Genomic DNA, 26,708 nt, shown 5'->3' on the forward strand with positions numbered 1-26,708 from the left:
ATTAAAAAGCCCGAAGGAGAAGCTCAAATTTTGGCATAAGGAGGAATTTGGGGATGTTAGGATTAGAAAATGTAGACTTATGGGTAAGTTGGAGTCCTTGGATAGTGATGAGGAGGAGGTTAGTCTCTTAGTTAGCGGGGAGAGAAGGAGAATTTCCTTGAAGAATGAATTGGAAGTGGTAATATTCTAGGAATTGTGGAGTTGGAGACAAAAAGCCAAATTTAAATGGGTAAAAGATGGTGATTGTAACTCTTCCTTTTTCTTTTCTTTTCTTTTTTCACAGGCTAGCCAATGTAAGAGAAACAAGAATTTGATTAGGGAGTCAAACACGGGGGATGGGAGATTCAAAACTGACCATCGTTAGATCACTTCTGTTATTAATAGTTTCTTTCAAAATTTGTCTTTGGAGGAGAATCATCGTTGACCTAAGTTAGAGGGGCTGGATTGGAATCCTATAACTAGTGATCAAAAGAGTTGGTTAGAGAGACTGTTTGAGGAGGAGGAAGTGAGCGGGCTGGTTTTTGGGATGGAAAGGGATACGGCCCTAGGTCCGGATGGCTTCAACATTGCTTTGTTCTAAGATTGTTGGGAGCAAGGTCTTAAATTTCAATTTCGACTCAAATTTCGAAGCTCCAAAAGTACAGAAATTTCGACGGAAATTTTGATTTCGATTTGAAAAAATAACTGAAACTAGTAGTAAAGCATGGAATTCTTTGTGAAACTTTAGAAATGGTTAACAAACATAAAATTATAAGTTTTAAGACTAATATATTACAAATTAAATACATCTATGTTTTGTATGAGGTGGAAAAGTTGTAAAATAGTATGTGTATCAAACATGTTTGTAAGATAATGTACATTAAACATATTCAGTTAATGCAAATGAAATTCATAAATCATTTAAATATTACTTATTATACAAATATTGATAATTTAGACATGAATGGTTAAATAAAATATTACTATCAGTTTATTTTTTCATATAATTTCAAAAGCACTTGTGATAACCTTTTGTTTCAATAAAATAAATTAAAAGAGAAATTTCACTTCACTCTCGAGGTTTCGATAAATTTCAACAAATTTCGCTAAAATTTCGAGGTTTTGATAAATTTCGGATGATTCGTTGAGATTTCGATGGAAATTATGCAAGACGGAAATCAACTGCCATTACGATTTCGAGGGTGACAAAAATCGAAAATTTTGACGGAAATTTCAACAGTTTTGTGGAAATTTAAGACCATGGTTGGGAGGTTGTAAAGAGTGATTTGTTGAAAGTTCTTACTGAATTCTTTGGGAATGAGACTTTAACCAAAAGCATCAACTCCTCCTTTATAGCCTTGGTGCCTAAAAAATATAGATATACTAAGGTTGGGGACTTTGACCTATTAGTTTTGTTTCCAATATGTACAAGATCATTACTAAATCCTTACCTAATAGATTGACTGCGGTGCTTCCTAGCATGTTTGCGGGGTTTTTTGGGCAGGGGGGGGGAGGGAGGCAAATAGTGGATGCCATCCTTGAGGCCAATAAGGTGGAAGAGGGTTAGTTGTAGGAATAAAAAAAGGGGGCTTGTTTTTAAATTAGATTTTGAGAAAGCATATGATTAAGTTGGAGCTTCTAGGATAAAGTCTTTGCAAGAAAGGGTCTTAGTGAGTGCTGGTATCGTTGTATTAGGGGCTGTCAATCTAATGTGTGGTTCTTGGTGATCATTAATGGTGAACCCAAATCATGGTTTAGCACTTCTAGGGGAAACAAACAAGGTGATCCTTTATCCCCTTCTTTATTTGTTCTTGTAGTTGATGTTTTGAGCAAGATGGTGGTTAAGGCTCTGGTTTGAGTCTAAGAAGTAGCATGAGAGGGTGTGGTGGTATCCTAGCTCCAGTTTGCTGATGATACAATTTCCTTCCTTGATAATCATAGTCCCTCTTTCAGAAAATTTTGGGTATTCTTCAAATCTTTGAGAGGGTGTTTGGCCTCAAAATTAATATGGGAAAGAGTGGTTTAACAACTTTGAGTGTACCTGAGGAGTGAGTTAGGGAGTAGTCCATTGAAGCATTTTGGATTGGCCTTTGAATTAATTAAGGGCTCCTTTTGGGAATCCTAGGGCAACTAAGCCACAAAGTTTTGGAATCTAGTTGTGGAAAGGGTGACAAAGAGGTTAGATAGGTGGAAGGGGGCTCTCCTCTATTTAGGGGGAAGAATTACTCTGATTCAGGCTTGTCTAAAATCCCACTTTATTTCCTTTTTTAAAGATTACAGCAGGGATTGCTAGTATACTTGAGAAAAGAAATTATGGGACTTTCTGTGGTCTAGCATGTGGGGTCGTAGGGATCACTTAGGTAGATGGGATGAGGTCTGTAGGCCTAGTTAGATGGGATGAGTTCCATAGGCCTAAAAAGGGAGGGCTGGATCTAGGTAAGTTGGTGTCTAAAAACACCACCATTTTAGCTAAATGGTTATGGCGCTTCCCTCTAGAAGAATCTTCCCTTTGGCATAGAGTCATAAGAAGTAAGTTTGAGTTGGATGACAGTTTCAAATGTTCTTAGGGGAGTCCATGGAGGTCCCTTTCTCAAATTTATCCTTCCTTTACCCCTCACACTAAACTTGTCAATTTTGTCAGGGAGGGATGTTCGCTCTTGGTCCTTGGATCAGTTGGGAGTGTATTCTTGCAAATAATTTTACGAATTCTTGATCCATTTTAATTCTTCATTTCCGCTCCTTTCTATTATGTGGAAGGCCAATGCTCCCTAAAAGATTAAGGCTTTCACTTGGTTGGATGTGCTTGATAAAATAAATACTAATAACTTGTGGAAAATTGGAAGACCTTTGAAGGCTCTTTTTTCTGATGTTTGTGTGCTCTATTGCAAGAACTCTGAGAAAGCTTCTCATCTCCTTTTACACTGCGATTTTGCTTGAAGGATTTGGAATAAGTTGTTTGATATTGTGGGAGAGAGTTGGGTATGCCCTGCATCTGTGGAAGAATTACTAGCCATTTTTTTTTCTAATAGGTTTTGGAAGAAAGAATGATAGGGTGGCCTTATGGAGGTGTGGCTTATTTGCAGTTTTATGGGGGATATAGATAGAATGTAATGCACGGACATTCACAAGGAAAAAAATTAATTTGGGAGCTCGTCTGGGATAAATCCAGTATTTAGCATAATTGTGGTGCGTTGGATTTGCGTTTTTCAGAGGAAATAGTTTCCGGGAGATTCAAAGAGATTGGAAGAATGTGCTGGCTTGTTGATTTTATTCTCTTTCTGTAGGTTTTAGTTGTTTTTTCTGGTTTGTTCTACATTTTCTCTGGGATATGTCTCATGCTCCCTCTTGTAAATTCTTCTCTTATTAATACAATTTTCTTTTGCTATCAAAAAAGAAAACAATTGTGTCATAGGTCTGATATAGGAAGAGAATATTATGATCCTACTTTGAGTACCTACATAATACATCAAGGATCAACTACTTTTACACCACAAACAAAATGGTATAGTGGAAAGGAAGAATATGAGCCTACAGAAATGGTAAAAATTCTCTCTAGTTCAAGCTTAACACATGGTTTTTGTGTTGAAGCCTTGAACAGTTTGTCACATATTAAATTGAGTTCTGACCAAAGGTAAATCTATAACCCAATACAAGGCATGAAAGAAAAATATGTCAAATCTTAATCAGTTTCGTTTAGGGCTGCAGATCTATATTTAAAAGTACTGGAGCCTAAAATGAGGAAACTTGGAGAAAGAGGAAAGAGTGCATATTTCTTAGAACTGCACACTATGTCATATATGTTCACTGATATACAACATAATGACTCAATAGAAGTAAATAGCATTATTAAGTTTAGAAATGCTATCTTTGATGAGACAAGATTTTCCTCCTTACCCAAACAAAGGAATTTTTAAGGAATCTAGACTTGAAAAAGGAACATGTTGAAGTTCCAAAACTTAGAAGTAAAAAAACCAAAATAAGTGTACCCTATGGACTGGATTTTTATATATTCTTAGAGGAATGCACAATGATAATATAATCTCAAAAATCCTATTGTCATGCCAATTGAATTTGATTCTAAGACCTTCAAAGAGGCTACAATATCTTCAGACGTGGTCCTTTGGAAAGAAACTATAATAATGAAATAGATTCAATTAATAAACAATAATACTTGGATACTAGTACATCTTTGGGTTCCAAACCAGTGCGATGGAAAATTACGAAGAAGAAAAAAGTTGATGAAATCATTAAAAATACAAAGGTAGATTCGTTGCCAAATGCTACACACAAAAGGAAGGATTTGACTCCTTTGATACTTTATGCTCTGGTTGGTTGCTGGAATGACTTCTATTAGAATCCTGCTAGTATTGGTTACAATTTATAAGCTTGAAATTCACCAAATGAATGTCAAAACGGCATTGCTAAATGTGAATATATGAGGAAATTTACATGAACAACCCAAAGGGTTCAGGTAGAGCATAAGCTGTGCAAATTAATTAGGTAATTTTATGGCCTAAAACATGCTTCAAAACGATGTAATTAAAAGTACAACAGTTCAGTTCTATTTTATGGGTTTACCATCAATGAATTGGATAAATATGTTTATGGTGGATATTCTAACTGTAAAGGTGTCATTATTTGTTTGTATGCTCATGATATGTTAATCTTTGGCACTGACTTAGAACAAACATGATCTACTAAGAAGTTCATCTAGAAACATTGACAAGAAAGATCTATGTGAAGTTCAAACCATAATCAGTAACAACTGTTTGGCGTTAACCCAGTCAGACAACATAAAAAAATGCTCAAAACAATTTGATCATTAGAATAGCAAAACAGTTCCTACTCTTTATTCCACGAATGAAGTTATTACCTAATAGTGGTAGAGTAATATTGCAATTAGAATACTCAAGAATGATTGGCTTGTTATTGCATGCCATGACTACTACCAAAGCTTATATTGCACTTTGGTTGGCAAGCTTAGTAAGTATACTAGTAATCTGGGTGCAATACATTGGCATACAGTACATTAGAACTAATAAACATTTATGAAAAACTATGTCATCAATTTCTATTAATCTGGGTAAAACTATGCCACCAATTTCTTTATATTATAATAGTCAAGCAACTTTGGCAAGAGCCTATAGTCATGTTTATAATGGAAAGTCTGACATATTAGTCCAAGACACAGCTATGTAAGACAATAAAAATTAAGAGTTAGAACTGTTGATTTTTTTAAAATCAAGTCAGAATTTGGCGAATCCACCAACAAAAGGACTAGTTGGGAAATGGTATATAAGAATGCTATAGGAACGGGGCTAAAGTCAATATCCAATATTCAGTGATGATGGAAGCCTTATTCAGTTTATAAAATTCAGTCTTTGAGTTCATTGAGTGGCTGTACAACATATGATTGGACAGAAACACCATAATAAATGCCATCTTAATGTGACATGTTTGGTCCCTATTTGAATATTTGCCGTGAGATTTTCAGGATACTGATAAGGAATTGATCCTGCCAGCATCAGTTCTAGACTTTCTGATATTACCAGCATTTGTTCCAGATTTTCTGCAATATTTTGGAGTAGTAATGCAAGAAATTGACTGCCAGTGTCAGATTTTGATGCTGGTCTTATAATCTAAGTTCAAGCGCTTGACATATACATACATACATACATACATATATATAAGCACTATCAGCAGCTAAAGTCAGATATGAATTTGGGCAAATATTACATGGACTTCTATGCTTTATCTTGAGGATATTGCTTGTTTCAATGGAAATTTTCTGAGAGAGAATTAATAGATGGCTGTTTTATATATCTTGGTAATTATTTTGAGTACATGAGACAGTGGAAACAAGGACAAGATTTGCATTTTATAAGCTTATGGGCTATGTGACTGAGTGGTGGGATAGGATACAATGCTACCAAAGACAAGAAGTAAAACTCAAAGCTTCTTTAAATTTTGAAAAGTTTGTTAATATTATTTTTTTTTCCCAATTGTTATGATGATATCATTTTTCTATTTAGAAAGAGTTCTTATTTTGGATAACATGAGTTTCCAATTTCCAAACAGCGTATCAAGGTTGAAACAGAAATTGTGGTTGTTATGGACTACACATGATGGCAGAAGAGGAAACAGAAAGTGAACCTGAATTTATTATTTGTAATGGATTATCAATGTGGAAATGAAAGCTCCACTAACCGTGTGAATGGTAGCCCGCATGATGCCATTCTTGAAAACAAGCAAATGCAATGGAACAAAATATTCAAGCTGTAGAAGTGTCCTAGGAGCAGGAAACAAACTTCAATGCTGAAATTGGGAATTCAATTTAAGACGAGCTTTTTAAAGGATGTAATTGTTGTTGTATCTTGTGATAAGTTTGTGACACAACCCCAAAGCCTTGAATCATCTTCAAAGAGAGTGATAATTAGCCACCTATCAACTTTATCAGGCTTGTGAATCTTGAGGAGGATTTCAATAATTTTTTGTTTATAATTACATATTTGTAAAAGATGAACCATGTGAAATTACAAGGTGAATGGCTCATGGATACATAACCTGCTGCTGCCACACCATTGTAAAACTCGAGGTTGAGTTTTCTCTAACAATGGGAGTTTGATGGAGGATTGTTTTCGAATAGTCCCATTCGATCATTTTTTTTTTTTTTTGGAGATAAAAATCGGAGATTTTATATTAGTTTGGGGATGTTTGTTTATTTCAGTAATTTTTAATTACTTTAATGTTATTTTCTGAATTTTCATTGTTTTGGGGTTATTTTTAACAGTTTTATTTTTAAAGCTTGTAGTTGCCTAAAATGATTGGTATGATGTAAGAATGGGGAGCTTTTAATGAGTAATTGAGTTTCTCACAAATCTTAGACTCCCTCTACTCAGAAGCCTCCCTTCTTTCTCCCTCAAGTCTTTTTCTTCTTCCTCCATTCTCCTTCCTTCTCTTTCTTCCCTTCTCCTCTTTCTGCTTCTCTCTTTGTTTTGTTCTATTTTCCGTTGTGTCTCTAACTCTGTTCTGTTTTGCTGCCGTTTCTCTCTTCTTTCTTCTTCTCTCTGTTTCTCTCCCCCCCCCCCCCCCTCCCCCCTCTTTCACTTTTTGTCTGTTGCTGTCCTACATCAGCTACTCATGTGTGTGAAAACAGGTTGTTTCCAAGAGCTTTAAAGGCTTTAACTCTAAACACTCATGAGAGGATATGGACACAAGACCTTTAATAATGTCATGCAGTAAAAGGAACCCTTTGAAGGGGAGCCTAGGCGCAACGGTAAAGTTGACCCCTGTGTGACTTGAAGGTCATGGGTACAGTATCTCGCAAAAACGTAAGGTAAGACTGCGTACTATAATGCCATCATGGTCAGCCCCTTCCTGGGGCCCCGCATATGCAGGAGCTTTGTGCACCAGGCTGCCCTATTTTAGGGGAAGGAACCCTTTGAAGAGATGGACTTTGTGTAGGACATATTAAGTAAAATAAGATCTCTAGCTCAGAGACTTGTCTATTTATGCAATTTTAGCTAACTTCAATGTTTTAGTGCTAATTGAAGGTTGTGAGACACCTTCGCCAATGCAGAGAACTGCCATGATTGCTTTAGTGTTTGCTTCAAAATAACAACAACAACAACAACAAAACCAAGCCTTAAGTCCCACTAGGTGGGGTCGGCTATATGAATCATTTTTTGCCAATTTATGCAATCATGTATCATTTCTTTTGATAGATTCAGGGATATTAAATCCTTACTCACTATCTCCTCCCAATTTATCTTAGGTCTACCCCTACCCCTTCTACTGCCCCCCACAATAACTAACTCACTTATCCTCACTGGTGCACTATGTGGCCTATGTTGCAAGTGTCCATACCATTTGAGTCATCTCTCCCTTATCTTATCTTCTATAGGATCTACACCTAACTTACCGCGAATATGTTCCTTAATTTATCTTTCAATGTTATACCACTCATCCATCTAAGCATTCTCATCTCGGCAACTTTTACACTTTGGATATTATGTTTCTTCGTCGCCCAACATTCCAATCCATATAACATAGCTGGTCTTATAGCTGTCTTATAAAACTTCCCTTTCAATTTTAAGGGTATTCTACGAATCACAGAGCACACTTGAAGAACTTCTCCATTTTACCCAACTTGCCTTAACTCTATGCATTACATCATCTTCAATTTCTCCGTCAGCTTGCATAATAGATCCAAGGTATCGAAATCTACAAGTGCTATTTATTTTTTCATCATCAAGTTTAACTTTGTCTCCAATATTCTTCCTATTATTACTAAAATTACATTTCATATATTTTGTCTTATTTTTACTTATCCTAAATCCTCTAGATTCCAAAGCTTCTCTCCATAATTTTAACTCAGTCTCTACTCCGTCCCTAGTTTCATCAATTAATACAATATCATCTGCAAACAACATACACCATAGAACCTCCTTTTGAATACTTTTAGTCAATTGGCCCATCACTAAAACAAAAAAATAAGGACTCAAAGTAGATTCTTGATGTACACATATAGTGATTGGAAATTCTCTAGTTTCTCCATCTATAGTTGTTATACTAGTCATTACTCCATCGTACATATCCTTAATGACATCAGTATACCTACTACATGCACCCTTTTTTTTCTAAAACCCACCATAGAACTTCCCTAGGTATCCTATCATATGTTTTATCAAGGTCAATAAATATCATATGCAAATCCCTCTTTTTTTCCCTAAACTTTTCCATTAATCTTCTTAAAAGATATATAGCCTCTATGATAGATCTCTCAAGCATAAAACCAAATTGATTTTCTGAGACCTTCGTTTCTAATCTTAATCTTTGTTCAACTACCTTTTCCCATAGTTTCATCGTATGACTCATAAGTTTAATTCAACGATAGTAATTACAATTTTGAATATCTCCTTTATTTTTGTATATAGGTATTAAAGTGTTTTTCCTCCATTCATCTAGCATTTTCTTAGTTTTTATAATTGTATTAAATAAATTAGTTAACCATATAATTTTGTTATCACCTAAGCATTTCCAAACTTCAATTGGGATGTTATCTGGTCCCATAGCTTTCCCATTTTTCATCCTTTTTAGTGCAAACTAAACTTTGTTAACTCTAATTTTGCGAATAAATCTCATATTTTTAATCTTTTCCTTATTTGACAATTCTAAGTTTAAGTCTTCTATTTGGTTTTCATTAAACAACTTACTAAAGTAACTTTGCAATCTTTCTTTAATGTCTTCGTCCTTAACCAAGACAATATCATCCTCATTTTTTATACATTTTACATTTCCTAAGTTCTTACTCTTCATTTCTCTAACTTTAGCAAGTTTAAATATATCTCTTTCCCTTCTTTTGTATCTAATCTATCATACAAACTATTAAATGATCAGTATTTAGCTTCACTAATGACCTTTTTTTCATCTTTTCTTGCCTCCTTATACTTTTCAAAGTTATCCATGTTTCTACATTTTTGTCACGTTTTATAACAAATTCTTTTTGTCTTTATGGCTTTTTGTACCTCTTTATCCCACCACCAAAACTTTATTTGCTATTCGAGAATATTCCCTTTGATTCACCTAAAATCTCTTTTGTTATGTTTTTAATAGAGCTAGCTAATCTACTCCAAAGAGTATTTGTATCTATCACATCCTCTATAGTCCAATCCCCATCTTCGATCATTTTATCTTTAAATTTTATTATATTTTCTCCTTTTAGGTTCCATCACCTAGTTCTCTTACACTGGTTTATTTTATTCTTTTTCTTCCATTTTTTAATACATATATCAAACACTAAGACTCAATGTTGTGTGGTTAGGCTTTCACCTGGAATAAATTTACAATCCTTGCATGATAAACGATCTACCCTCGTAATTAAAAAAAAAAATCTATTTGACTTCTATTTTGTCCACTTTTAAAGGTTATTAAGTGTTCTTCTCTTCTTAAAGCAAATATTCATTATACTAAAATCATATGACATAGCGAAGTCTAAGATCATCTCCCCAGACTCATTTTTGTCTCCATATCCATATCCTCTATGTATCCTCTCATAATTTTTATTATTCCTTCCAACATGTCCATTCAAATCTCCTCCAATAAATATTTTCTCAGTCCCTAGTATGCCTTGTATAATACTATCTATATCTTCCCAAAATTGTCTTTTAAGGTTTTCTGCTAAGCCGACTTGAGGAGCATAAGCACTAATGATATTTATTATCTCTTGTCTTAATACTATTTTGATTTTAAAATTCTATCCCCTACTCTATTTACATCAACAATTTTTTTCTATAATAATTCCTACTCCATTCTTATGTTTTTCTTTTCCAACGTACCAAAATTTAAATCCTGATTTATCAATTTCTCTAACTTTCTTCCCCACTCACTTAGTTTTTTGAAGTCAAATTATATTAATACTTCTTCTGATCATTGTATCCACAATTTCCATGCTTTTACCCGTAAGTATCCCAATATTCCAAGTTGTTAATCTAATCCTAGTTTCCTGAACTAACGTCTTTACCTGCCTATGTCCAGAATGATGCAGGAACCCTCGCATATTTGACACCGTACTCGGGTGCCGATAAGGCATGTCGCTTCGGGGCGACGACTTAGCCCACTCTCACCCACTTTTCACTACACCCGGGTGGTACAAGTGCAACACGTCGCTCGTAGGGAACGCCCCAGCAAATATTCGGTAAGGATTCATATCATAGTGATCTAACAAATTTTACGCTGGTCGTCAGCTACCTAACACAACCCTCCTCCTTTACCCAGGCTTGGGAACGGTTGTGTGTGAAAAAATTAGGAGGTAGTGGGAGTTGTCCTACAGTGGAAAAGGAAACTTCAGTTTCCGTATACATGGAAACAATCACATATTTTTCTTTATATAAAACTGGGCCTCACACAGGGATGCAATCCTATAAGAATGAACATAGCACCGTCTGCACATGCATGCATGCATAAGCCAACACCTGCATGTGCATAGTGCAATGTGGTGCTTTGATAGCACTTCACGTTAGTGCAAGGCACAACGATGGCAGTTAAATTTATGCAAACATTTTGGATCACAACCTCGCTTCCATTTCCATTTTGGATAACCAACACAATTATTGGTGAGTTGGACCAGCAAACCCTATGGCTTGATCCAAGTTGCCATCCAGATGGTGCAACAGGTCTCGCAAAGTGGTGTGATATGTAGTCTTCAAAATAAAATGACAAATTGGGGTGGTGCACATTTAAATCTTCTAGAGGATAAACCATTTGGAAATATGTAATTGAGTCTACTTATATTGATAAATAGGACCTGCAGAATACAGAGATACAGCAAGCAGATAATGTGGATAGAGCATAATGCTGCAAGCAAATTACTTCTACTACTAATTTTCTTTTTGCAGACACATTCAGGACTTTGTCTACTGTAAGGATAGTTTACTTAGAATAGCATTCTTGATTTTCTTGCAAATATTCAAGGGATCTGCCTTCATTAATGCAAACACAAGTGGATAGTGGCTCCATTGTATTCTAAATGATATTCACTTGAATTTTTGGGGCACTAAATGTGGCGGCGGTGAATAAACCTTTAAGAAAAGCAAAACCAGTGACATGCCTTGAAGCCACTCTCTGCTACATCAAATCATCCTTTCTTCAGACCATTGTTATAGCACCTCCTCCACAATGCCCCCCTCCTTTCATTCTCCACATAGTGTCTCCCTATCCTGACTTCTATCTCAATTTCTTCCATTCCTTAATATCCCAATCTCACACTTGATTTGCATTCTCCCTAATCTAATTTCTCCCCTAATATATCCTCTCCAGAGGATATTATGCTTGAGGGTTTGGTTATCCTGAGTCATGAAAACGGAGAAGGGGACTAAGATTGATGAAGCTGTTAAGGGATGTCTGTCTAAGACAGCAGAGGAATTAGTGCTTGCAGCAGCAACAGTGGGGGAAGGGGTGATCAGAATGACAAGGTTGAAGCTTCAAAAGCCTGATGGTGTAAGACAATGACTAGCCACTAACAGAGAGTTGCCATGATGGTGATATAGCCACTTTCAAAATCCCTTTTGTTTCATTATGTAATGTCAATGGGTTTTTGTTCACTGCATGTTTGATTAAATTTTACCATTATTCTGCATGAACTTGGCAAAAAGAAATCAGTGCATGAAGAAGAATGTGGAACAGGACTATAATGACAAAAAAATCCCCCTATTGTTCCTATTGTCTTAAGTGTTGATGGGGTCAATCTTTGGGAAAGAAAATGGTAAAATTGATAGTTTATGAATACATATAGCATGACATCATCATGTTCCATCTAAGTTATTAACATGTGGTGAACAGAAGAGTGATAAATGAAACAAATTAAATAAGAAGGGATGTCAGGGATGTCAATGTAATTTTTTAAATGCAAGGGAGGTTTCCATATTTTTGACAAACCTCGGGGAAGGACAGTGTATCTTGCCAATGAACTTGTCATCTTTCTTTAAAAAATCTTTTGTTTTGTTTTTATTTTTGATTTTTTTTTTAAATAACAGAAGAAGAGATTTCACTAATAAGAGAAGAATTTACAAAGAGAAGAATAAGACATCTTCTTTCAAAATTCTCGAACAAAGTATAAAAGTTGTCACAAACTAGATTCATAATGTTTTCCAATGTATCATGTGTACAGAAAATTAATTAAGAAGCCGATTAAATATCATCATGTACCTGGCTGTCTATAGCAAAATACTCCAAGTTCATCTGCATTTTCTCACCCATAACAAACAGAAAAAAACAAAAAAACTGATTATTTTATGACAAGATATCAATCAATAAGAATAACAAAGAGAAAGCAACTATAGAAACTACAAACACTACAAAATATAGAGCAGGAAAATAGGTAAAGCTAAAATCAAGAAAAATGTAACCTCTCTCAATTCTATGCGAGGCACTGCATTGGCATCTTTCATAATGTGATTGAACAGTTCCTTTGCTATAGGTGAAGTAAAGAAAACAAAGGCCCTTCAACAAGCATGGAGAAAAAAGAAAAAAGAAAGGAAAAAAGGACAATCAGAAATCACAATAAAAAATCTTCCCAAACTTATTTTGGAGGCGAAAAAGATCCTTCACATACTTCGGGTAAAAAGGCTCTCCTCTTCCCATATCTGACAAGAGCTTAATAACACTGCAAATTAACCAAAAACATGAGAGAGAGAGAGAGAGAGAGAGAGAGAGAGAGAGAGAGAGAAGAGAGGAATGCTTAGGAAGACGAAGAAGAATCAGATTCATGGAATACACAACAATATGCCTTAAAAGAGATCATTTAATATATTTTACTTCGTACGCCAACGAGTCAGATTCAGGGAATACACAACAATCTGCCTCAAAAGAGATCATTTGATATATTTAAGTCTTACGCCAACAAGTCGGATTCATGGAATACACAGCAATCTGCCTCAAAAGAGATCATTCAATATATTTTAAGTTGTTATTCCATTAACTACCCTACTCTGAAAAGATTTTTTAATGGAATATCTAAGCATACTGCAAGAATATTTCACATAAGCAAGAGTGCATTCTTAGAGAACAGCAATTAGGAAACACCAGGAATAGAAATGCAAATTTAAGTTCTGCATTAGATGACACCATATAAATCGTATGAATTTCAAGTGATAAAAGGCAGTGTTGGAATTCTGCGTTACCTAAAAGCTTAAGCTGTTTGGTTGTGAAGCAACAATGTATATCAGGCCTTAACACTCCCCTGCATGTGCAGCCCGACAGCACGTGGAGAGATAAACAAACGATAAACACCAGTCACCACCCATTATAGGGAATAAGATATTTCTTGAAAAACAAATAATAAATGCCGGCAACAAGACTATACCACAGGACCTCTTGGCAACCAGCTCTGATCCATGTTAGAGTACCACTTTAACTAAAAGCTTAAGCTGGCTAACAATGTATATCAGGCCTTAACAGGCAGAAATAAAGAGGCATTACTTTCCCTCTCTTATACATTTTCCCATCATTTTATTTTTTAAGGTATGCTTATTGATCAAAGGAAGAAAAATATTCAGAAATAATTTGAACAACAAAAAGATGGAAACAGATGACAGCAAAAGTTCCTCAACCAACCAAGACAAAAGAAAAATGTCTTCTATACTTTTGTGCCTGGAATAAGCTCCAAGGAAGCAATTATTTAAAGTCAAGAGTTGAGCAAAGAAAAATCTGTTACTTTTTTTTGGATGGCTGGATGAAATATATAGCATCCATGCAGTTCAAAGGCTGTCTTTCCTTGTATATATCTTCCACCACTGCAGAGAAACACAAAAAATTGTAATGTCTCCAGATTAAAACCAACATAGATCAAAACTGAAGAGTTTTCAGCATATCTTTTTAATATCCCATGCCCATACCAGCATTCCTATTGTTAGAAACTCAACAAATTTTGCCATTTTCTAGCTATTTGATGTCATATGGCTAAAACAAAATTAAACAGAGGGATGACATCCTTGCAGCTTGACTGAAATAACAAATTAACCACTTAAAAAGCAAATGGCAATTAACTGGTCAAGTAGCTGTGCCTCCATGTCCATGGGGGTCAAACACATTATCTACTGGATCCAAAGGGAAATGCAGGCAAATACTAGAATCGAAAAAACTTGAACTGTTAGTGAATGGTTCAACAATGTACACCAGGCTAATGCTGATGCAGCTCCTATGGCACGGTGCAGCCCCACTGCACCGGAAAGGCAAACAAAGAGATAATAATAAATAACAGGAAGCAGGCATTGAGCAATGAGGTTTGAATTCAGAGCATACTTAAAACCAAATCTCCGAAACTATTGTCAAACAACTCAATCCCAAAAGCTTAAGCTGTTATGGATGGCAGTCACACCTCAGAGGAATTAGAGAACTTCCACCAGAAATAAGTATACTGTGGTCATTAGGATATCCTACTCCAAGCATAACCAGCAGTTGCACATCATATTTTCAACTTACTCAGTGATAATGATATTGGTGCGACAATGATGAAAACATTCTTACACAACTGATGACATGGCAGGGAATGGCTACAAGGTTAAATGCTCATCATAGGAAAAAAATGAAAATCTGAAAATTTAGTATTTCACTTTTATGTTCTTTGATCCTTACATGAAACTCCTTCATCTATGATGTCAGCCATCTTACACGCAGAAGACATTATCCTTACAGTGAACTTGTCCACTATGAGAACCTATAGATAAGGGATTCAAGCACAAGCAGAATTTAAATTGAGCATGATATAAAGAATAAAATCATAAAAAGAAGTAACTAAGCATCTGTCAAAGAAAAGACAACAATAGGTAATAAGGTGAAATAAAGGGAAATAATTAAGAAAGTTTCACAAACATGAAAATCTTATTCAGGGATGGGAATCTCAGTTGTCTCTCTAAAATTGGTAGTTACATACATTAAGATTATGATACAGTGCTCAAAATACAACGAATGTGCAGAAATTTTATAGATTTTGCTGTAGGTGCTTTTTTTTAAAATCGGTAAAGTGAAAATTTATCAAAAGGGCACCAAGTAACAGAATGGTTCGAATTGTCCTCTCTTTTGAGAAGGTCTTTCATTATATAGGCAAGACTGCCAGTTATACAAGGAATCTTAAATCTGTACATGCTAATTACACAGAGTGATCTTAGGAAGCTATATATGGCAAGCTAGCTAATTTACATAGAGTGATTTTAGGAAGCTATACATGGTAAGCTAAATCTCCTCTCCTATTTATGAAACTATATACAGCCTAGATTAATAGCTATTAACAAGGCATAATTTATGGCCTTCTACTGACATCTCCCCTCAAATTGATGTGTATCATCCATAAGCATCAGTTTGTTTGTAGGAAAATTATGCCATTGCCATGTGAGAGCCTTGGTGAAAATATCTGCCACTTGAAGATTGCTAGACACATGAGGAAGAGAGATAGTTTGAGCTTCAAACGCCTCATGGATGAAGTGGCAATCAACCTTGATATGTTTAGTGCGTTCATGGAAGATGGGATTGGCTGAAATGTGATTGGCACTGGTATTATCCGCATGAAGAGAAGTAGGACCACCTGGAGAGAAGCCAAGTTCAGCCGATAGCCCTCAGATCCAATGTATCTCAGCGCAAGCTTGGGACATGGCCCTATATTTGGACTCAATAGAGGACTTAGAAACATGGTCCTGTTTCTTGCTTTTCCAAGAAATAAGAGCCGGACCAAGAAACATGCACCAACCCATAGTAGAACGTCGAGTGTCACTATACTCGGCATCACTATATGCTACAAGATCGAGTGAAGTATCAACAGGATAGAAAAGTCCCCGCAAAGCTGTGCCATGGACATAGCAAATGATTCGTCAAACTGCAGCCATATGAAGGTGCCAAGGCCATATGAAGGTGCCGAGAGAAGCCATGAACTCACTAACTTGTTGGACTGCATAAGAAATACCAAGTCTAGTAATTGTAAGATATACCAAGCTGCCAACAGCGTACGATAGGCTACAGGGTCTAATGACAAGTCACCCTCTTCTTTGCGCAGCTTGAGATTAAGTTCCATGGGAGTATCAAGAGGGGTAGATCCACCAAATCCTGGGCATACTTGTGTTGTGACAGAAAAATACCATGTGAACAAGCAATAATTTCTAGACCAAGAAAATACGTAAGAGATCCCAGATCCTTCATGTGAAAAGAGTCCTATAAACAAAGACTTAAATTTCAATTTCGATGGTCTCAATTTACGGAAATTTCGATGGAAATTTCGATTTCAATTTAAAGAAATTACGGAAATTTATAGTAAATGATAGAAATTTACAATAAAACTTTAGGAAATATTAGAATAGATGATTATGCTTAATATGATATCAAAATACATTAAAAAAATGCATCTATGACAAGTTTCTAGTGTGTAGGATATTAAACTGCATATCGCGAAACAAACTATGAACTGAAGAACATTCAAATGATTATAAAGTTTTGAAGCTATTCCTTTAAGATTTAAGGCAACAAATTATCATTTAAACAACTACATTTTCAATAAAAATTATACATTTAATGATCTAATACCACATGGACTTTCTTGGTGGCTCAAAGTCATCTCTCCTATCCCTATCATTAGGATTTCGAGATGACATATATTGTTTACAATAATCACTCCATGTCATATAATTTCCAAAATATTGAGTATAGCCGTATAGGTGTATATCTGTTGTTCATACTCCTCTGTAGTCATCTGGTTCATGGCAGTTTCTACTCGACCAGAAGATCTTCGTTTACTAGGATTTCTTCTTGCAGGTTCTACTTGTTGTGTATGTCCATAGGATTGTTTTGCATTTGCATACAGGTCATACTCATACCTATATTCTTGACCTGTTTGTCCATACCCATAGACATGTGGTTGCCAATTTCCATATTGTTGTGGTTGGCCATATGTAGATTGTGAGGAGCTGTTCTGTGTAGATTCATAACCACCATAACTATTAAAGTCGTGTTCTGTTCCTATACTCATAGATTCCATGCTAAGGGAAAAGGTATCCTCTTCTATTTGATGTATCTTCCCTTTTCCTTTTCTACGACTGTACCGCCTATCAACTGGACGTGTTTCTCTTTGTGAACCCTCATCTTCTAGTTGGGAAGGACGTGTATATTCCACTTCTGGTCTATAATCTTGCCATCCTTCATTTCCTCCATAGTCCCCACCATCACCACCTTGCCCACTGCTACCGCCGGGGTTAGATCCGTCACCACCAGCATCATCGTCGTTATTATCATCATCACCACCAGAGGCATAGTGGATGAAGTTCCATATCTAGATCCAAGATTCATTTGAGAATCATCACTACTAGATATTACTTCTTCTACCATTACCTGATTAACATCAATGCCAAAGTCATCTTGTGCATGCTTGGCCATTTGTGGATGGGGACTTCCGTCTCGTTCATCAAGATGGGATGGCCTAATCCATTGAAAAAGTGGATACTCATCCTCATCACCCAATTCAACTGATATGTCAAGAAGGTACAAGGGATCTTATTCAGCCACTTTGTCCATTTCGGCCTCCATATCTCTTATTCGAAGCTTCATGTTGTAATAGCAAAAAACAAGCTGCTGAAGTCTGCTGTAGGCTAGTCTATTTCTTTGCTTTGTGTGAATGAGTGCAAATGTGCTCCAATTTCGTTCACAAGCTGATGAAGATGCGGTTTGTGACAAAATGCGCAATGCTAGCTTTCTTAGGATTGGAGCACTTGATCCATACATCATCCACCAATCAGCTGTGCAAGATGTTTTAAGAACACAAGTTAGTATTTACTACTTAGTAGATTGTACTTGAAGAAGTTTGTAACTTTGTATTGTACATTTATATAAAAATACTTACCAGGTGCCATGGTTGCCCTAGCTGCTTTAGCAGCTGCTTCTCCAAAGCTTCTTCTAGCATCTCTAAATATAATAATCTAAAAAAAATATTGTTATTGAATAATTAAACATGGATTAAGACATATTTTATTTAAATTTTATTTTAAAAATATACCTCATTTCCAATTTGATCTAGGCCCGAGGAATGTGGCTCAAGGGTGTTAAAAACTTTGTGAACTACATCAAGAAAATAAGGATCTTCCCCAACACCTTCTTTGTATTGACATTTTGGATTTAAGAAATAAGTTGCCAATCAAATAAAGTAAAATATAAATATGTAATAAGTATTTTGATATATGAATTTCTTGAAATTTATAAATATTTTATACTTGCTGCATGAAGAGGATGTTCAAGGGTTCTTTCCCACCGATCATTGATGACTTTGAGAACCCATCTTGCACTTCTTGCACCTATTTCAATGGCCTCTTTCATCACCCTTATTGCTTCAAACACAACTCCTAATGTTGGCCACACTTCACTGTCAACTATATGCAATACTCGACATATAGGCTCATAAATGTAACAAACTTTTGTCACTCTATCCCAAAATTGATGGTTAAGAACTGTACTTTCAATTTCTCTACCCATTTTTGTTCGACTAAGAGCATGCTCAGCCCATTCATCAGATGTGAATAGAGATTTTAAACCTACTCTTTTTTTTTGTAGGCTATCAAATGCAATGTAGTTTGTAGCAAATCGTGTGGCCCCTGGACGCACAATATCCCCTTGACAGTGCTCCCTCATTTTAGCAAGCAACCATCCATGATTATATATAAAATTAGTGATCTGTCTCCCCTGCAAGATCACTATGCTTATTGCCTCTCTTTTTCCGACCTCTTTAAAAATGAGATCAATACAATGAGCGGCGCAAGGAGTCCAATACAAGTTGAATTTTTTCATTAATTTTAGACCCGCTTTCTTGTACGCACTACCATTATCAGTCACCACATGGACAAAATGTTGCTTTCCTACCTCTTGCACAACATGTTTTAATAAGGAATATATGTATTCATGGTATTTTATTTTGTCAGAAGCATCTATCAACTTTAGAAAAATTGTGCTTCCTTTCGAGTAAACCATGAAATTTATGATGGATAATTTTGTAGGGCCTGTCCATCCATCACACATTACAGTGCAGCCATACGTGGCCCACTTTTTCTTCACTTCTTGTACGTGGCCTTCCATTTCTTTTACCTCTAAATCAAGGTATTTTGTTCTTATTTCATAGGGTGTCGGTGGATCGACTCCCGTTCCAGCTGATTGGCAACCCCATACCATGTTTTTAAAATGAGGTGATTTTGCCTTCTCAGGTGGAACATTATCATTTATAAAAAACTTTAAAATCAACCTATTCATTTCTTCTTTTATTTTACCTCCTTTGAATAAATTTTTCAAGTTTCTTTGTTTTGCTGCATCTGACTTGTAATATTAAGAAGGCTTTGAAATATATGGCTCTATTTCTAGCTCTCTCACACTTTGAGATCGCCTCATTGGAGGTTGCCCTGCACTACTACCAGCCCCTGAACTGCCTCCTTGTTGGCTACTTGCAAACCTACGAGATTGGTCTCTTTCCCATTCCGTCTGTTTTGAAGCATAGAATGCTTGACGATATGCAGACCTTTCATAGCAAGAACTGTCAGGCGGGTAGGAAATATCGTCAACATCATCAACTTCATCAATTTGTTGTGATTGCATCAAGTTCTCACGCAATTCATTTTTTATTTGATCCATTCTTTCTATTTTTTTGGCCTTAGCTATTGTTTTTCTTTCTAAAACAATTCTCATTTCCTGCTTAACTTCAAGAGTTACTTTGTCGCAGAATTTTATATTATGTTGCGGGTCGTAATTTGCTAGGTGCATTTTTAATCTTGTTGCACCACCACTCTTCATTTGTATTCTGCAGTATTTGCAAATAAATCTATTCTTGACATTGGGCATCGGGTATCCATGTTCCCATGCTAGATCTTGTTTTCTTCCTTCAGACATTTCTGTAGATAATTTTACTTTCCTACAAGGTAACAATGAATCAAAAATTAGGTGTTAAATTAGTCAACAATTTTAAAAGAAAATTATTTGAGATGTTTTATTATCAATATAATATTAATAAATAAGACAAACATTAAAATATTAAATTAAATTAACAAAATTTAATGATAATGTACAAAATTACCAATAAATTATGGAAATTAAATTAGTCAAATAAATGAAATAATTTAAACTATATTAAGCTAATAAGTACTTTAATTTATTTAATTACTAGGCTATACTGATTAGGTGTTAAATTACTCTGAATTGGTAAAAAAAAAAAAATTATTTCGATGTTACTCTATAATTTTAAAATAAAAATATTTAGATGCTAAATAAAGATAAATTAATAACTAAGAGAAATATTAAATTATTAAATTAAAATTACAAAATTAATGATAATTTTTAGAAAAATTATTATTAAGTAATAAATTTTTAAAACGAATATATTTAAATAAATGAAATAATTTATTAATTTATACTATAATAAGACAATAATAGTAAATTATTCTAATTTTATTTAGTTATTAAATTTACTAGTTATTAACTAATTATTTATTATACTAACTTATTATTTAGTATACTAGTAAAGTAGTAAGTAGTAACTAGTAAGTTAGTAACATTAACTAAGGGGTAAATAGTAAATGAGAGAGGAGGGCATTGCTGTAAATATATTGGGGGCAAGGGGGATTTTGAGTAAATAAAAAAGCTTAAAGGTTAAAACATGTTATTTAAAATATAAACCAGTCTTTAGTTTGCAGCACTTTTATTTTGTGGAGCTGCTGCTGCTCGTGGAGGGAGGGGCGACAGTGGCTCCAGACTCTCGTCCCTCGTTTCTCATCTCTCTTCTCTCGGTTTCTTGCTCGCAACTCTGCGAGAGCCTCGGCAAAAAGGAAGAATGCAGGCTGGAGTTCTTGCGACTGGCTGCAACTGTGTGCGACGCCAACAACGATGGAGGTGGAGGGTGAAGCCGAAGGCTAGAGGCAGAGGCTTGAAGGGCTGGCAGGAGGGGATTCGAAGGCTAGGGCTTTTCGGAGTTCGAACCTCAAAGGTGGACGCAGGAGGCAGCAGAAAATTTAGAATCTAGGGTTTTTTTTTTTAAGTTTGAAGATGGAAGAAGAAGAAGGCTTTGAGAGTTTGAGCTTGAGGTATGTATCCGAATGCATGTTAATTTATACAAATAATTTGTGTAGTGGTCGGTGGAATTATTGGGTTGAATAATGGATCTGCAGAGTATCTCTGCGAGATTTTTGTTTTTCACTGTATAAGCTCACGAGTTGCACAACGTGCACAATCACGTGGGAAAAGCAAAAAAAAATCTGAGAATACTCTAAAATAGCGCTGAAATTCCTCCCTCCAATTTTTGTTTCTTTTTTTTACATGATTTCCAGAAAATTTCGGAAGAACAGACAAAATTTTTGAAATTTTGAACGAAATTTGCCGAAAGCTCGAAATTTCGGTCGAACTTTTTCAAAATCGAATCTGTCTCTCAATTTCCTTTCTGGACCCCTCGAAATTCAAGATTAGTGTTTTCATTCTCTTGGTGTATGTTGACGACATAATCATCACGGGTACTGATTTGGTTCTGATCTCCCAATTAAAGCAGTATTTATAGGCAAGGACTTAAATTTCGACCGAAATTTCGACATTTCGAACGAAATTTAAGTCCTTGCCTATAAATACTGCTTGAATTGGGAGATCAGAACCAAATCAGTACCTGTGATGATTATGTCGTCAACATACACCAAGAGAATGAAAACACTAATCTCAGTTTTGTGAAGAAACAAAGATGAAACATACTTGCTTTTGAGAAAAGCAAACTTGCTAAGGTAGAAGTAAATTCTCATACCATGCACGAGGGGGCCTGTTTGAGACCATACAAGGAGCGACGCAAATTGCACACTGCCAAAGTACGGGTGGAAAGTAAACCTGCAGGAGGACTCATATAAACATCTTCCTCAAGATCCCCGTGAAGAAAGGCATTCTTCACATCCATTTGGTGCAAACCCCAATTTTGAAAAGCGGCAATAGCCAAAATTGTGTGGATGGTGGTCATTTTGGCCACCGGAGCAAAAGTTTCCTCATAATTTACTCCATATTCTTGATTATTTCCAAGAGCTACTAAGCGGGCTTTATACCTGTCCAAACTACCATCAGACATAAACTTAATAGAATAAACCCACTTACATCAAAATGGAGTCACATCTGCAAGAAAATCCACCACTTCCCAAGTCTTATTAGCCTCAAGAGCACATATTCCTCCTGCATGGCCTGCTGCCAGCATTTCTCTTTGACTACCTGTGAGTAACCAATAGGTATAGCAATAGAAGATAGAGATGGCAGACAGTGCAGAAGTAGTAGTAACTGCCATACACGACAGGAGTCCATGACGGTCAGGAGGACTAGATACTCTAGAGGAGTGGCGCAAAGGAGTAGATGGCAAGACAGGAGCAGAAGGGGGCAGCACTAGAGGTCTCCGCTGGTATACCATGCCTGGCTAGATTCAACACAAGTACTAGGAGCACTAAAAGTGTCATCAAAAGAAGGCAAGAAAGCAATGGAAGACTCCGGTGAGGAAGACATAGGTAAGAACCATTGATTTTCAAGAAAAAGCACATTTCTTGAAACATGGACCCGATTAGAGTTTGGATCATAGCATAAATAACCCTTTTGTGTGACACTATATCCCAAGAAGGCACAACAGATGGATTGAGCAGAAAGCTTGTTTCTGTCCGGTGGAGGAAGATGCATAAAGCATACACACCCAAAAATGTGAAGATTTGTATAGGTAGGATTGTGATGATAAAGCCTAAAATATGGAGACTCAAAATCCAAAACTTGGGAAGGAATTCTATTATTTATAAGAAAGGTTGCTGAGTGCTTCTAGCCAAAACGTAGGAGGAACTGAAGACTCAATGAGCATGGTCCGAACAACATCTAAAATATGACGATTCTTTCGTTCAACTACTCCATTTTGTTGTGGAGTATATGGACAAGAAAGTTGAGAGATAATACATTTAGATTGCAAGAAAGGTTGGAACTCATGAGACATATATTCCCCACCCTAGTCGGAGCAAAGAATTTTAACAGAAGCTGAAAATTGAGTGTCAAAAAGAGCTAAGAACAGTTTGAACATATGAAAAACTTCTGATTTATGCTGCAAGAAATACACCCATGTATATCTGCTGTAGTCATCGATAAAAGTCACAAAATATTTGTATTGGGCATGAGAAATAAGAGGACTAATACCCCAGACATCACTATGAATGATCTCAAAACTGTGGGTGGTTCTACTTCCTTCAGAAGGAAAGGGTAAAGTCTTACTTTTGCCAAGTTTACAAGTTGCACAATCAGGAAACATAGTGGAAGAAGAATGCTCTTTATTATTCAATAGACTAGATTTCAACAAATAAGATAGAACCCTAGAATTAGGATGACCAAGGCGTTTATGTCATACTTCATTTGACACTCTAGACTTATTAAAAAGTAAAGACAGTACAGAGAAGGTAGGTAAGCTTCGTGGAACAGGTAGTTGTAGAGAAAAGAGAGACGTCCATGCTCAGGCCCCTTCGTTATCAACTGCCCTGGCATCTGATCCTGCACAACATAGCCACCATGAGTAAAATGTACATCATAATTTTGGTCCACAAGCTGGCCAAGAGAAACTAAATTCACAGAGAGATTAGGTGATACAAGAACATCCTTAAAGGAAGAAGATACATCACCAACTGCCACAATGGGTAGAGCACTACCATTGGCTGTTCAAATATGTGAAGAGCCACAATATTCTCTGACATTACTTAAACCATGGAGAGAATTAGTCATATGATTAAGCGTCCGAGTCTAAGATCCAAGAGGGAGATGAAGAACCAGTACCTTGAAGACCCAATGCTGAAAATGCACTCACAATCATTTCTTGCACCGTTTCTCGAGTTAGAAAAGGTGCTGGAGGCTGTAAAGCAACAGCAGAAGTTGCAGCAGTAGCAGCAGGCATAGCTGGCTGTAAGTCACCAGTAACAACAGCATGATAGACCTTGTTGGAGCGTGAAGGACGAATAGTACAGTCCCTAATAATGTGCCCTGGCTGCTTGCAGTAATTACAAAATTTCTGAGGACAGTTAAGGGCAATATGGCCATATTTCTTGCAACTATAGCACTGTGTGGTGCTCATGTCATGACCCTTCCCCTTGCCATGAGCAGCATAGGCAACTGAGACAGTATTAGAAGTAACACGAGACTGCTCCATAATATTCTGAGTATTGAGGCTTTGTTCCTCACCCAAGAGTTCTCCAAAACAGGCCTCCAAAGTTGGAACAGGATCTCTATTTACTAGAGAGGCACGAATAGATTCAAAGTCAGGCCTCAATTTCATTAGAAATTGGTCTCTTTGGCTGGTTTTGTGTACGTGTTGTACTGTCACCAATGCTGCCTCCAATCCTTCTGCAGAGACCATGGCTGCAACAAGGTTGGAATAATCATTCCACAAAATCAGAAAACTAGAGTAGTAGTCTTGAACTGATAGATCCCCTTGAGTATAGCTAGCAATGGCCAACTCAAGCTGGAAGCGCCTAGCATTGTTGTCTTGGTTATAGACTTGCTTGAGATAATTCCATATAGCCTTTGCAAACCTATGAGGACGCAGAGAAAGAATCAGATGTGGCTCCATAGAACCAAGAATCCAGGACATGATTTGATTATCTTTGGCATCCCAAGCTGCCTTGTCGGCCACAGACCTTTCCACAGTAGATCCCCTTTTGCTGCTGCCATCTATATGTAACCACAGCTCTTTACCGTTGAGAAAGGTCTCCAATTGAAACTCCCAAGCAGCATAATTTTTTCCAGTGATTCTGACACAAACATTATCTGACTTCTCCATAAGGACTGAGGCTATGACTGAGAAAACTAGGACTAAGATTTCTTAGAGAATAGCTCTGATACCATAACAGAATGGTTCGAATTTTCCTCTCTTTTGAGAAGGTCATTCATTATATAGGCAAGACTGTCAGTTATACAAGGAAACTTAAATCTGTACATGCTAATTACACAGAGTGATCTTAGGAAGCTATATATGGTAAGCCAGCTAATTTACATAGAGTGATTTTAGGAAGCTATACATGGTAAGCTAAATCTCCTCTCCTATTTACGAAACTATATACAGCCTAGATTAATAGCTATTAACAAGGCATAATTTATGGCCTTCTATTGACACCAAGGAGGTGCTTCCCAGGTACAACATACAACAAAAGAAATTTAAATATATTAAAGAAAGTTCTAAATCAGTTGTCTACAAGGTATCTAAAAAATCAAGAATCGTGAAAGTATCCAATAGATATAGTCTGCTACCGACTAGTCATGAGCCATCTATCGTTAAGGTTTGTGAAAGAACTAAAAGCTCTTGTTTCTCTCTCCACACAATGCAAGAAGTGCTGAGTGGGATAAAGATCAAGGCCTTTTTCTCTTCACTCTATCTCCTTGATCCCCTTCACAATTTTTAAAGGGATGAAATATTGCATCTTCACTAAAAGGGTTTTCCAGCCACAACGCTGTAGAGATGCTGATCTGGCTAAAAATTAATCCCCTCAACTTCAGTGTCCATGTAGATGGCTAGGAATGAAGGGTTTCATAGAATTTGCAAATACCTTCTTTCATGTCCCTGTCTTCTTCTAGAGTTCCCCGTCAATTTCTACACTGCTCAAAGTGTTGAATCCCTTATGAGCATTGGTTGTTTGGTGGAAGAACTTGGTGTTATGGCCTGCCACCTTAAGCTTCAAAGTACTAGATCTTTGTTCCCAAGCAATTTATTCTATATTATGAACGCATTTTTACAAAAGCCATATGCTTGGGAAATGAGGCATACAATAAAACTATGGGAAAGGGTAATAGAATCAAGGTTTCAAAGAATCAATTTGGTTTTAGGCATGGGAGATCAACAATAGAAGCTATTTATCTTTTAAGAAGATTAATGGAAAAGTTTAGGAAAAAGATGAGGGAATTGCATGTGGATTTCAATGACCTAGAGAAAACATATGATAGAGTACCTAAGGAAGTTCTTTGGTGGGTCCTAGAAAAGAAAGGCGTATGAAGTAGATATATTGAGGTCATTTAGTATATGTATGATTGAGTATTGACTTGTATTACAACTGTAGGAAGGGAATCTAGAGATTTTAGGTGTACATCAAGGTTCTACTTTGAGTCCTTATTTTTCATTTTAGTGATTGATGAATTCACTTGTATTATCCAAAATGAGACCCCTTGGTTTATGTTATTTGCAGATGATATTATCTTGATTG

At 36.1% G+C, this 26,708-nt stretch overlaps 1 pseudogene; it reads right to left on the bottom strand.

Moving 5' to 3' along the window:
• Positions 1–26,708, bottom strand: part of LOC131145809 (SNARE-interacting protein KEULE-like) — an 81,495-nt pseudogene that overhangs the window by 44,043 nt on the left and 10,744 nt on the right.

This window comes from Malania oleifera, chromosome 13, assembly GCF_029873635.1.
Source record: "Malania oleifera isolate guangnan ecotype guangnan chromosome 13, ASM2987363v1, whole genome shotgun sequence".
In the NCBI taxonomy this organism is placed as follows: Eukaryota; Viridiplantae; Streptophyta; class Magnoliopsida; order Santalales; family Ximeniaceae; genus Malania; species Malania oleifera.